The following is a 12,500-nucleotide window of genomic DNA, read 5'->3' as shown; positions in this document are numbered from 1 at the left end:
GTGTTTCTGCGCAAATCTGTGACCCAAGCATGACATTCTAAAAATAACCATATAAACATATGGTTTCTACTTCGCGGATTTTCCTATTTCGCGGGTGGCTCTGGAACGCAACCCCCGCGATGGAGGAGGGATTACTGTACCTCATTTTTTGTTTGCCCATTACATGCTTAAATGTATACATTTTTTGGTGCACCTACCCGAGAACACGCAACATATAACCGAGCGTGGGAGAAGCATGGATTTTAAACACGCGTTGAGTTCATCTGCTGGTCTCCCTCGTGAAATAACTGGTAATGTTTGACTAAAATCTACAGCGAGTAAAACGACATTACCTCCTATTTTTTTTTACGATCTCTGAGATCTTGCTTTTTTCGGTTCAAGGCTTCATAAGCTCTTTTATGTTTTATGGTGTACTTATCCCAAACCATCATCTTTGAATGTTGCAAGACTTTCGCCTTGTATGTAGATCGGGGTAATTACATTCATTGCATTCCTAGTCTGAATCACAATCTGATTGTATGGGTGGTTACCTGGCACTGTAGGGTTGCCACCCGTCCTTTAAAATACGGAATCGTTCCGTATTTGAGAATGAAATTGCGCGTCCCGTTTTGAATCAATACGGGACGGAATTTGTCCCGTATTTTTTTTATCATTTTTTTTAAAGCAGCGTCTCATGCAAATCATCCCATACGCATTTATGAAGATGCCTCCTTTCCTACTTTTGATTGGGTAATACTTGATGTCATCGTTAGTTTGATTGGTCTTTTTAACTGTCCAGTGAGGAGGGCGGGTCTTTTAAGTAGAGTCTGCAAAGTGTTGGCACTGGGATGTGGCACCCGCTGCAGTATGCGTCCCTTATTTTTTTGTATTAAAAGTGGTAACCCTACCTGGCAGGTAACACTTATGTTTTGGTCATGAAGTCGTCTAAAATCTGCCACGTGCCCTCTTTTAATTGTGAGAAGCAGATATATATAGCCAAATTCTCGCGCTTCGTTGCGGCGAAGTACTGCTTTTAATTTTTTAAGAAGAAAATAAAACCTTTTTAAACGGATCGAAAATATACCAATAACAATTTGTTAAGGATCTGTTTTTTTGTGAACCTCGCTTTTCACAGCTGTCCCGCTACGGCGTGTGTTTCGTTTATTTGACAGTATGTAGATCGTGGTAATTACATTCATGGCATTCGTTTTCTGAATCACAATCTGACTGTATGGATGGTTACCTGCCAGGTTACGCTTGTGGTTGGTCAGGAAGTCGCCTTACATCCGCCACGTGCCCTCTTTCAGTTCCCAGAAGGTGATCATATAATGGTTTTAATAGTTTACTTTCAAATAATGCAAAGAGTATGCGACATGTGTTTCTCCCTAATTCTGGGCTCATCAGGCATGCACACTCACTGCATCCCCTCTCGGGAATCGAATCTCTATCGTCAGCGCCAGAGTTGAAGCCCCTAACGTTGCGGTCAGCAAGTTGGCTAACATCCGCCATGTGCCGTCTTTCAGTTGCGAGAAGCAGATCATAGAATGGTTGAAACTGTTGCCCCTAACGTTGCACTACGGCGTGTGGTTCGTTTATACCTCGTGTCTTCTCATTAAACTTTTATCTCGCGAATATGTTATTGCAATCCGCAGCGGGAGCGTTTCTATAAACTTAATTTAAACTTACGTTTTACACTGTGCTTTGTTTCCCTTATGAACATGCTTGTATGCTTCGCTCGCTCGCTTCTTATTGTTTCGCTCCCTTCTCAATTGTTTAATGAATTTTTTGTTCTTCACTGTTTGCGGCTCCTCCTTCATTTGTCCCTACTGCGTTCACAGTCTTTTCACGTGATTACGTGGGAGGCGTGATGACGTGACACTCAACTCCTCCTCCCACGGCCATCGAGCTGCCGTCCATTACAGTATATTGTGAAAAAAGAGGTTCCAGTTATGACCATTACGCGTTGAATTTCGAAATGAAACCTGCCTAACTTTTGTAAGTAAGCTGTAAGGAATCAGCCTGCCAAATTTCAGCCTTCCACCTACACGGGAAGTTGCAGAATTAGTGATGAGTCAGTCATTCAGTCAGTCAGTCAGTCAGTGAGGGCTTTGCCTTTTATTAATTAGTATAGATTCTGAGCTCACACTGTGCTGCTATCTCATGTGACTGTGTCAGCGTAAGCCATGAGCCCTCTTCCAGCATCTTTCTCCATATTTGTTCTAAAGTGCGCTTACTTAATACAGTGTCTCTGATTTGATTGTCTCTATCACCCTCAAAACCACAGTCTTTAGCTGCTTGCCTAAGCAGTGTAGCAAAGAGTTGAATAGTTTCACCTTGCTTTTGTGTTAACCTGCAAAAGCCATATTCACCTGGGGCACGAAGCAAGCATTTAACATGTTAATTAATGTTGTCTTATTTTAATTTCTTATTTTGTCTTATTTTTCCTTTATTCATTATGTAAAGCACTTTGAGCTACTTTTTGTATGAAAATGTGCTATATAAATAAATGTTGTTGTTGTTGTTGTAATCCACAGGCCCATCGGTAATTTCCAAAGAAAAAAAAAAAAACACCATGCACATCTGGACCTGCATGGTGCAAAAGTAATTCCCTTCTCTGTTGTTTTGTCATTTCCAAATACATTATCTGTTAAAATTTGTCCTTTACAATCTGCAAACAACTCAAACACTGCTAGTCATCTTGTCCTGTGTGATCCCAGCATGGTAGGTTCAACATAATAATCAAATTTTGGTATAAATGTTTCCATCTTGAGCAATAGTTCAACTTGCTTTTCAGTGCGAAACAACCATTTAGCAAAATTCTCATTGCCGATGTTCAGTCCTTCACCTTGCCCCACTTAACACTAGAATCCCTGAAGCCTATGAAAACACTCATAATCCCAGCCCACGTTAACTCCCTTTGCACCTCTCCATCAGCATCTTTTCTTTTGTAAATGTGTTGATCAGCACAAGCAGAAAGCAGCCTGCTGTCCCATCCCCCGCCTTGACAGAGCTCAAGGCTCCTTATCTGCCTGTGGGGTGCCTGGAGTTGTATAGGGTAAATAATACAGTATATCGTTATTTGAAATAGATAGATAGATAGATAAATATATGCATTTCATGTGTGTTCCGTGTCTCCAAAGATCTGAGTAAGGTCTGAGTAGGATGAAAGGAAATGTGAGGCAAGAAATGCTTAACACATACCTAAAGCAGAAATCCCAGTTCACCTCTGTTATTGCACGTCTTTATTTGAAAACAGTAGCGTCAGATCGAGGAGAGTGTGAACGTGACAGAGAATAAAACTGAAAAGAAAATAAAAATGCTAACCTTTATAAGAACCATACATTCTGGAGGGTGCCCGGATTCTTGATTATGAGTTGGCAGTTCTTACCACTGCACCACCCAAGAGATTGTATACATGTCGTATCCGTGTCATACCCTAACCCGATTTCCTTTCTGCAGTTAAATTTTTGAATAAAAGCACACTTGTTTCGTTATACTTGTACCTTTTGTGAAAATGTATATTTGATATTTGGACTTCAGGCTTCACACATTATACATTTCATCTCTACATTTTGTCAATTATTACTAAAACATGAAAAACATTTCTGTTTTAACGATGTGTTTACATAGATTGTTGTTGACATAGAACACACATGAAATGTATCTATTACAACAACAACATTTATTTATATAGCACATTTTCATACAAACAATGTAGCTCAAAGTGCTTTACATGATGAAGAGAAAAAAGACAAGATAAATAATAAAAATTAGGGAACACTAATGGCCAGGGAGGACAGAAAAACCAAAAAAAAAAAAACTCCACACAGCTGGAGAAATAAATAAAATCTGAAGGTTCCAAGGCCACAAGACCGCCCAGGCATTCTACCTAACATAAATGACCTCAATCAGTCCTCATTGTATTCAGGGTTCTCATGGAAGAATTCCAAATGACAATATATTATTTACCCTCTACAACTCCAGCACTTCACTCCAAGATAAACACTGAGCACTGAGAACCTTCTTTGCGAACTGAACTGCAGCGGTGGACGGGGGATGGGATAGCAGGCTGCTTGTGTTGATCGACACATTTAAAAGACACTGACGGATTTAAGGTGGGCCAGGATTGCGAGAATTTTTGTAGGCTTTGGTAATTCACGTGTTAATAAACACCTTATAATAAAATTTGGTTAAATAAAAAATATTTGGCAAAAATGCGAAATGTGCCATTTTTGTTGGACAATAATTAACTGATACTTTGGGAGTCACAAACAAATAACGTGGGTACAAAAACATAAAACAGAAACAGCATGCAGCAACAAAAACATTTACATTCGAAGCCTTTACTCTGGGGTGTTTTCACTTCATGTTTGCTAGAATGCCTGCAACTGTTTTCAAGGCAGTACAGCTTGTGGTTTGTTTTTGTTCCATCTCATACAGTTGTTGTGGGGAAAAGTTTATGAATTTAATGGACACTTTTTTTAAGTAATGACAGGTTTGTCTGCGCGTTGAAATGTTATTTGTTTCAAGTTTTTTTGCATGGTGACAGCTTTTAGGCTGTTTCTGCACCAAGATATGTCTAGCTAGACTTTATGAGGCACTGAATACAAGGTGGCACTAAACATTGCACACACAGTTAAGTTACCACTTAATTTATGTGGTTTTGTGTTTTCGCTCAATTTGGGCAACAGTGTTTATTTCTTCTTTTTATTGTGTTTTAAAATATCTTTCTAATACATAATTGAATAGTAAAGCCACTGTTCACAGGAAACTTATAATCATAATGGTAATTATATTTATATATATTGTGGTGGACAGCCGGGTCCATGCCCGGCCGGGACGCCCCTTCATTTTATGTTCAGGGGGAGCAGCCATGGACTGTGCAATACGTCCCCCCGGACACTAAATGGCCAACCCCCTGGGTTGGAGCAGGTGCCTCAGTTTCCCGCAGGGCTCCATGGGATTTGGAGTTGGGTGCAGCCCTGTTGGGTCCCGCAAGCACCACCAGGGAGTGCTGCAGCTAGGACTCCTGAGCCCGTATGGGCAGTGTATTTGCCCCCACCCAGAAGTGCAGCCAGAACTCGGCAGTCAACCAGCAGGAGCACTTCCAGGACGACTAAAAAAAGGGGTCAGCAACCACCACTCAATGGCCAGAGTTGGGAGGAGGAGAACGAAGCTTCACGGAGGAGTGGTGGTGCCAAAGAAGAGTGTGTTTTGGTGTACTGGGGACTGTGTTGTACCTGTGGAAGTCACAGGGAAGACATGCCCCACAGGTGAAGAAAAATAAAAAGTTCTTTTGTTTTTAAACGTGCCTCCAGTGTGAGTCTGTGTCGGGTCAGGCGCCTATATAGCACCTTTTACAACATGTTGTATATGAAATTCATAAAATTATTACTGTTATCTGACCTTAAATGTTTGAACTTTATTGGGCCTGATTACTTAAAAATCAGTTTATGGACTCTTAAAATTCAGCTTTGCAAAAGGCAAGTTCAGTGGTTTTACAACAGCCTTTTTAATAAAGAATATGATGCAACTGCCTGATGAAGTTTTACCTTTGATAGCCGTTTTACTTTCAAAGTATCAAGAGCTCATTATAGTGGTATGCAGTTTTTAAATTTTTCTATTTTGTTTTAATTTATGATCTACTGTTGCACAATGTTGTATACAGAGTGCCTTGTGTTGGCTTTCAGTTTGTATGCTGGGGGCACTGCACGTGAGTGACACAACTTACCTTTGTCTTATTATCGTCTTAACCTGCAGCATCAAAGGTCTGTTTTCACTCATACTTATTACTTATGCACTTTCAGACATATTTGCTGTGAACTGAAAATACTGTGGTTTTTTTTTTTTTTTTTTACTATAATCATGCATCAGTAGTCCCCATGAAAATCTAGTGTCCCACCTGCTAAATTTATTTGGGTGCCAAGATGATAATGAACAACAAAAAGTCAAATTGACTCGATTTTGATGTCTGTACCTGATTCATTATTGACATATGTGATGTTCATAATAGTGACTGGCTGGAGGTTGGGAGAAGGTTTCTTCCAGTTACAGATTCAGTGACTTTTTATAGGTACCCTGTACCTTGTTGTGTCCATCACATACATCCAGGATTTAGTTTGCAGTTATAAGTCTAAAATGAATGCTTATTTAAATGCCTTGTCTGAGAAAATCTGTAAAGATGTAAGCTAAACTCTGATTTACAATTTTGTTATCAGATGAAGTACACAGTTGTCCAAAGTGTTGGTAGAGCTGCAGTTCAGCCATTCACTTTAGTGCTCACTTAGGAAGGCAGGTGCGGGTACAGCAGAATTTCTGCTGTCTTAACAGGTTTGCTATACAGTGATCCCTCGCTATATCGCGCTTCGTCTTTCGCGGCTTCACTCCATCGCGGATTTTATATGTAAGCATATTTAAATATATATCGCGGATTTTTTGCTGGTTTGAGGATTTCTGAGGACAATGGGTCTTTTAATTTCTGGTACATGCTTCCTCAGTTGGTTTGCCCAGTTGATTTCATACAAGGGACGCTATTGGCAGATGGCTGAGAAGCTAGATTGCTTACTCTTCTCTCTCTCTTGCGCAGACTTTCTCTGATCCTGACGTATGGGGATTGAGCAGGGGGGCTGTTCACACACCTAGACGATACGGACGCTCGTCTAAAAATGTTGAAAGATTATCTTCACGTTGCTATCTTTTGTGCAGCTGCTTCCTGAAACGACATGCTGCACGGTGCTTCGCATACTTAAAAGCTCGAAGGGCACGTATTGATCTTTGACTGAAAAACAAACTCTGTCTCTCTCTCTCCCTGCTCCTGACGGAGGGGGTGTGAGCTGCCGCCTTCAACAGCTTTGTGCCGCGGTGCTTCGCATACTTAAAAGCCAAACAGCCCTATTGATTTGTTTGCTAGAGATTGTTTTCTCTATCTATGTGACATTCTGTGCTCCTGACACGCACTCCTTTGAAGAGGAAGATATGTTTGCATTCTTTTAATTGTGAGACAGAACTGTCATCTCTGTCTTGTCATGGAGCACAGTTTAAACTTTTGAAAAAGAGACAAATGTTTGTTTGCAGTGTTTGAATAACGTTCCTGTCTTTCTACAACCTCCTGTGTTTCTGCGCAAATCTGTGACCCAAGCATGACAATATAAAAATAACCATATAAACATATGGTTTCTACTTCGCAGATTTTCTTATTTCGCGGGTGGCTCTGGAACGCAACCCCCGCGATGGAGGAGGGATTACTGTATTGTTAAATCTGTTATCGTAGCAGGCACTGTGTGCCACTAAAAGCCTAATTTTAACATTAATAAAACAAAAGAAGCCAGAGACTTACTTTCACCTGATTCTGCTATGCACAATTATTATTATAGCATGTATTTTCTACAATATGCACATTTATATAAATTGATTTGCTGAAACAAACACACTACCAGTTTTTGGACATGTAGACTATGTGCTTCTTAATTGAATGAGAACATTAAAATTTAGCTATGTAAGTTGAAACCAGTGTGGACATTCATCTCCACAGCTGAACAGGCATATGCTGTGCTGTGTCAGAAGGACAAGTAACACAGGTGGCTTCCTGAAAATGAAACCATCTTCCAGCACTTAAGATGTTTTACCAGCTTTACTCTGTTGGCTCCAGTCTGTTGTTGGTAATTAATTGTACTCTGCAGTCTGGTTGTGCCCCTAGCTATTTTAAACATGCTGTTGTTCATCTTTAAAAAAAAATAAATAAATAAATAAATAAATAAATAATCTTGATCCTAATATTCCTAAAAGTTACAGGTCCATTTCTAAACTCCTGTTTTTCTCAAATATTTTAGAAAAGGTTGTTGAGCAACAGCTGGGCATTTTCCTTGCAAAACATAAGCTTTTGCACCCCTTCCAGTCAAGCTTTCAAAAGCATCACAACATAGAAACAGCTCTCTTTAAAGTGTCCCACAATTTAATAAAGGCTGCAGGCGAGTCTTCCATGTTAGTACTGGTTGATCTTAGTTCAGATCATAAGACTCTCCTAATAAGGTTAAATCACTCTGTGGGCATCACTTGTTCAGCTTGGGCTTACCTTATATTTATCTGACAAGAGTTTCTCAGTCTGACCTGTCTATATGCTTCCTCTAGCTCAAATTATCAATTCTATTAATGATATTTCCTACCATTTTTATGCCAACGTTACTCAGCTCTATTGTTTTTTAAGCTAACACAACCACACCAATCATTTTCCTTGGTTGACTATATGAAACAGGTCAATAATTGGCTAATAGTCAGCTACTTAGAGTTAAAGGCTCAGAAAACTGAGGTTTTCATTTCTGCCCCCCCCCCCCATTCCCTATGTCCCCTCAACCTAGCAGTTACTTAAAAACGTTCCACCATCTCAACTTCTTCTCATGCATCGCTATGTAATGTAGGTGTCATATTTGACCAGTCCCTGAATTTTGACGCTCATGTCAGGTGTTGCAGACACCTCAGTGTTCAGCTTTTTTCATTTAAGAAACTTATCCAAGTTGAGATTTTTTGTTACTAGGGCTCAGATGGAAAACCTTATCCATGCTTTCATGTCATAATGTCTGGTGCATTGTAATTCCCTTTTTTACCTGTCTGAGTAAAGCTGGTTTGTCTCATCTTTAGACTGTAAAAAATGCAGCTGCCAGGTTTTTAACACATTAACACAAACATACCTACAATCCCACCAATTTTATTCTCTCTGCATTGGATCCTAGTGGAATTTAGACCACAATTCAAAATTCAGGTTCTCACTTACAGGGCTCTATATGGTCAAGCTCCCCAATATATCATAGACCTACTTCAGCATAACACCACAGGCCGTGCTTTGAGACCTTTTCAGTTAGATCTCCTTTCGGTTTCTCATATCAGACTAAAGATACGTGGGGATTGAACATTCCAGTACATTGCTCCAAGGTTATGGAACAGTCTTCCAATGACATAAACAATTCAGTAGATTCTGCTGATCTCCAAGTGTCAATGTAAGACGCATCTGTTCAGACACACATTGGGGTAAGCTTTGCTGTCTTTGGGCATCTTATATTGTCCTTAAATTTTATGTTGTTTTGACATTTAAATTTTATTCTGTTTTATCATTCAGAGCTTTGTGATTTTTGTTAGTGATAGGTGCTTTAGAAATGCATTTTTACTTTACTTCCTGATGTGCTCAATCGTGGCAAATAGGACATATGAAAACTTCTATCAGTGTACTGCACACCTCTGCTCACAAGAGGTTTGAGTAATAATACAAGTTTAAGGGCGATTAAGTTTGGTAAATCAATAATAGGTGATTATTTTTTACTTGTGAACTTTCCTCACGAGGCCAACATTGGGAATTTGGCTAGTAATAATAACAAATTAAAATTTTGATTATGACACAATACTTTGCATACCTCCAGTATACTTAGAGAAACAAATCAAAGAGCAAAATCAATTTTTAAGGCTATCAACAAGCACAAGACAGCTACTAGCAAGAATGTTTGCTATGTAGATTCAGAAAAATCTCTGACCTGGACGTCATATTAGAAGCACTCTTTGGCTTTATGAAGAACAGTGTGTGTTAAGGTTTTACCAAAAATATTTTATCAAACATAAATATGGACACATTGTGATAAGGTAAGGCAGACGGAATACTTGCTTGATCAGTAAAGCATATTGTTTTACGCTTACATAGTGAATGCATAAAGATTGTTTAAGATTTACTACTGAAGCATATAATTATTTAACTATTCATATCAAATATACATTTGATAATTGCACTCATATGGGAAGAATTTTACAGCAAACAATTAATATGACATGCATATTTACAGATGTGGGAAGAAAGAAATCACAGCTCAGTGCTAATGAAGCATTTTGAGCAATAACTTTGTTTAAACTCAAATTCATATGCCAACTGAGTATGCAAGGCATGTTGAGAATGCCCTGTTAATCTAAATAACCAAACTATATTGAAAATTTCATTACTATCTAGCCAAGGTTATGCTTATATATTCAATGCAATCCTTTCAGTTTTCCATTTGAGAAGTAGGTGACGAGAACAACAATATTTACTTAAACACTTATTCACTGTTTTTCACACAATGGGCGGTCGGAAAATCGAGAGTACACCTTATGAGAAGGATTTAGGAGTCATAATGGACTCTAAGCTATCGACTTCCAGACAGTGTTCAGAAGCCATTAAGAAGGCTAACAGAATGTTATATAGCACGGTGTGTGGAGTACAAGTCCAAGGAGGTTATGCTCAACCTTTATAATGCACTGGTGAGGCCTCATGTTGAGTACTGTGTGCAGTTTTGGTCTCCAGGCTACAAAAAGGACATAGCAGCGCTAGAAAAGGTCCAGAGAAGAGTGACTAAGCTGATTCCAGGGCTACAGGGGTTGAATTATGAGGAAAGATTAAAAGAGAAAAGAACTGAGCCTATACAGTTTAAGCAAAAGAAGATTAAGAGGTGACATGATTGAAGTGTTTAAAATTATGAAGGGAATTAGTACAGAGGATCGAGACTGTTATTTTAAAATGAGTTCATCAAGAACACAGGGACACAGTTGGAAATTTGTTGAGGGTAAATTTCACACAAACATTAGAAGCTTTTCTTTACACAAAGAACGATAGACACTTGGAATAAGCTACCAAGTAGTGTGGTAGACAGGAAGATGTTAGGGACTTTCAAAACTCAACTTGATGTTTTTTGGAAGAAATAAGTGGATAGGTCCGGCGAGCTTTGTTGGGCTGAATGGCCTGTTCTCGTCTAGAGTGTTCTAATGGTCTAATAGCACTTTTGCATACATTAAAGTACCCTAGGTTCCGGAGACCAAAAATCATACGAATTTTTAAAATAAAATCGTATCATAGATAAGCCGGACTCATGGATAAGCCGAACGTACTATAATCTATAACTAAAAGAAGGGAGGGAGGTCAGTGGTCTCACTCGCACCCATTTAATTTCTTTAAGGGGGGAGAGAGTGTGAGATATTGGCGTCTCTCTCACTCCCCACATGGCGCGGTTGGAGCGGCCGCCGCGCATTCTTTCTGCTCTGGGCGTCGCCGAGTCAACACGCGCGCGTAGCGGTCATTTAAATTGTGATTTTATATGTAAGCATATTTAAATATATATCGCAAATTTTTTGCTGGTTCGCGGATTTCTGCGGGCAATGGGTCTTTTAATTTCTGGTACATGCTTCCTCAGTTGGTTTGCCCAGTTGATTTCATACAAGGGACGCTATTGGCAGATGGCTGAGAAGCTAGATTGCTTACTTTTCTCTCACTCTTGCGCTGCCTATCTGTGATCCTGACATATGGGGATTGAGCAGGGGGGCTGTTCGCACACCTAGACGATACGGACGCTCGTCTAAAAATGCTGAAAGATTATCTTCACGTTGCTATCTTTTGTAAAGCTGATTCCTGAAAAGACATGCTGCATAGTGCTTCGCATACTTAAAAGCTCGAAGGGCACGTATTGATTTTTGACTGAAAAACAAACTCTGTCTCTCTCTCTCTCTTCCTGCTCCTGACGGAGGGGGTGTGAGCTGCCGCCTTCAACAGCTTTGTGCCGCAGTGCTTCGCATACTTAAAAGCCAAACAGCACCACTGATTTGTTTGCTAGAGATTGTTTTCTCTATCTATGTGACATTCTGTGCTCCTGACACACACACCTTTGAAGAGGAAGATATGTTTGCATTCTTTTAATTGTGAGACAGAACTGTCATCTCATGGAGCACAGTTTAAACTTTTGAAAAAGAGACAAATGTTTGTTTGCAGTGTTTGAATAACGTTCCTGTCTCTCTACAACCTCCTGTGTTTCTGCGCAAATCTGTGACCCAAGCATGACAATATAAAAATAACCATATAAACATATGGTTTCTACTTCGCGGATTTTCTTATTTCGTGGGTGGCTCTGGAACGCAACCCCCGCGATGGATGTATAAGCCGATATTCTATTTTTTCATTTTCACAACTTTTTTCCTTAGATAAGCCGCGGCTTATAGACAAGAACTTAGGGTAGCTCAAAGAGCTTTAAAATCATTAATTGGTAACAAAAGCATGTAAAACCTAACGGACAGTTATTTATTTTTATAATAAGTTTAATGGATTAGGCATAGTTAATGTAGAAGTTTATTGTAAATACTATTCAGCAAGCACAATTCATCAAATTGTCTATAATTATGTTTTGCAGAGTGTAATTTTCTATAGTCTGATCTTTGCTTTAGAAGAATGCATGCTCACAATAAACTGCTGTCCCGGGATTAATCAAGACCTTCTGCAATAAACATTAAGTGTTCACTGGTTAACAAAATAAGTCTATTTAAAGAATGAACTGTAGCCCCAACAAGAACTGTAACAAAGTAACTATTAAAAGAATGAATTTCATATATTGAGGTTTTTTCCACCCCTGTGGCTTACTGTGTGCTTTTCTGTTTATTGCTTTTTATATTACAATACTTGTATCAAACATTACTAAATGAATTTATTAATTTAAGCTATTTATTAATGAAGATTACTTTCAAATTTC

At 39.1% G+C, this 12,500-nt stretch overlaps 1 protein-coding gene across 2 annotated transcripts in view; it reads right to left on the bottom strand.

The window, feature by feature from the left end:
* Positions 1 to 12,500, bottom strand: part of pdpr (pyruvate dehydrogenase phosphatase regulatory subunit) — a 305,042-nt gene that overhangs the window by 156,633 nt on the left and 135,909 nt on the right. The window lies entirely within an intron of this gene.

Source organism: Erpetoichthys calabaricus, chromosome 9, assembly GCF_900747795.2.
Source record: "Erpetoichthys calabaricus chromosome 9, fErpCal1.3, whole genome shotgun sequence".
Classification (NCBI taxonomy): Eukaryota; Metazoa; Chordata; class Cladistia; order Polypteriformes; family Polypteridae; genus Erpetoichthys; species Erpetoichthys calabaricus.
This window is presented reverse-complemented; position numbering and strand designations above follow the sequence as displayed.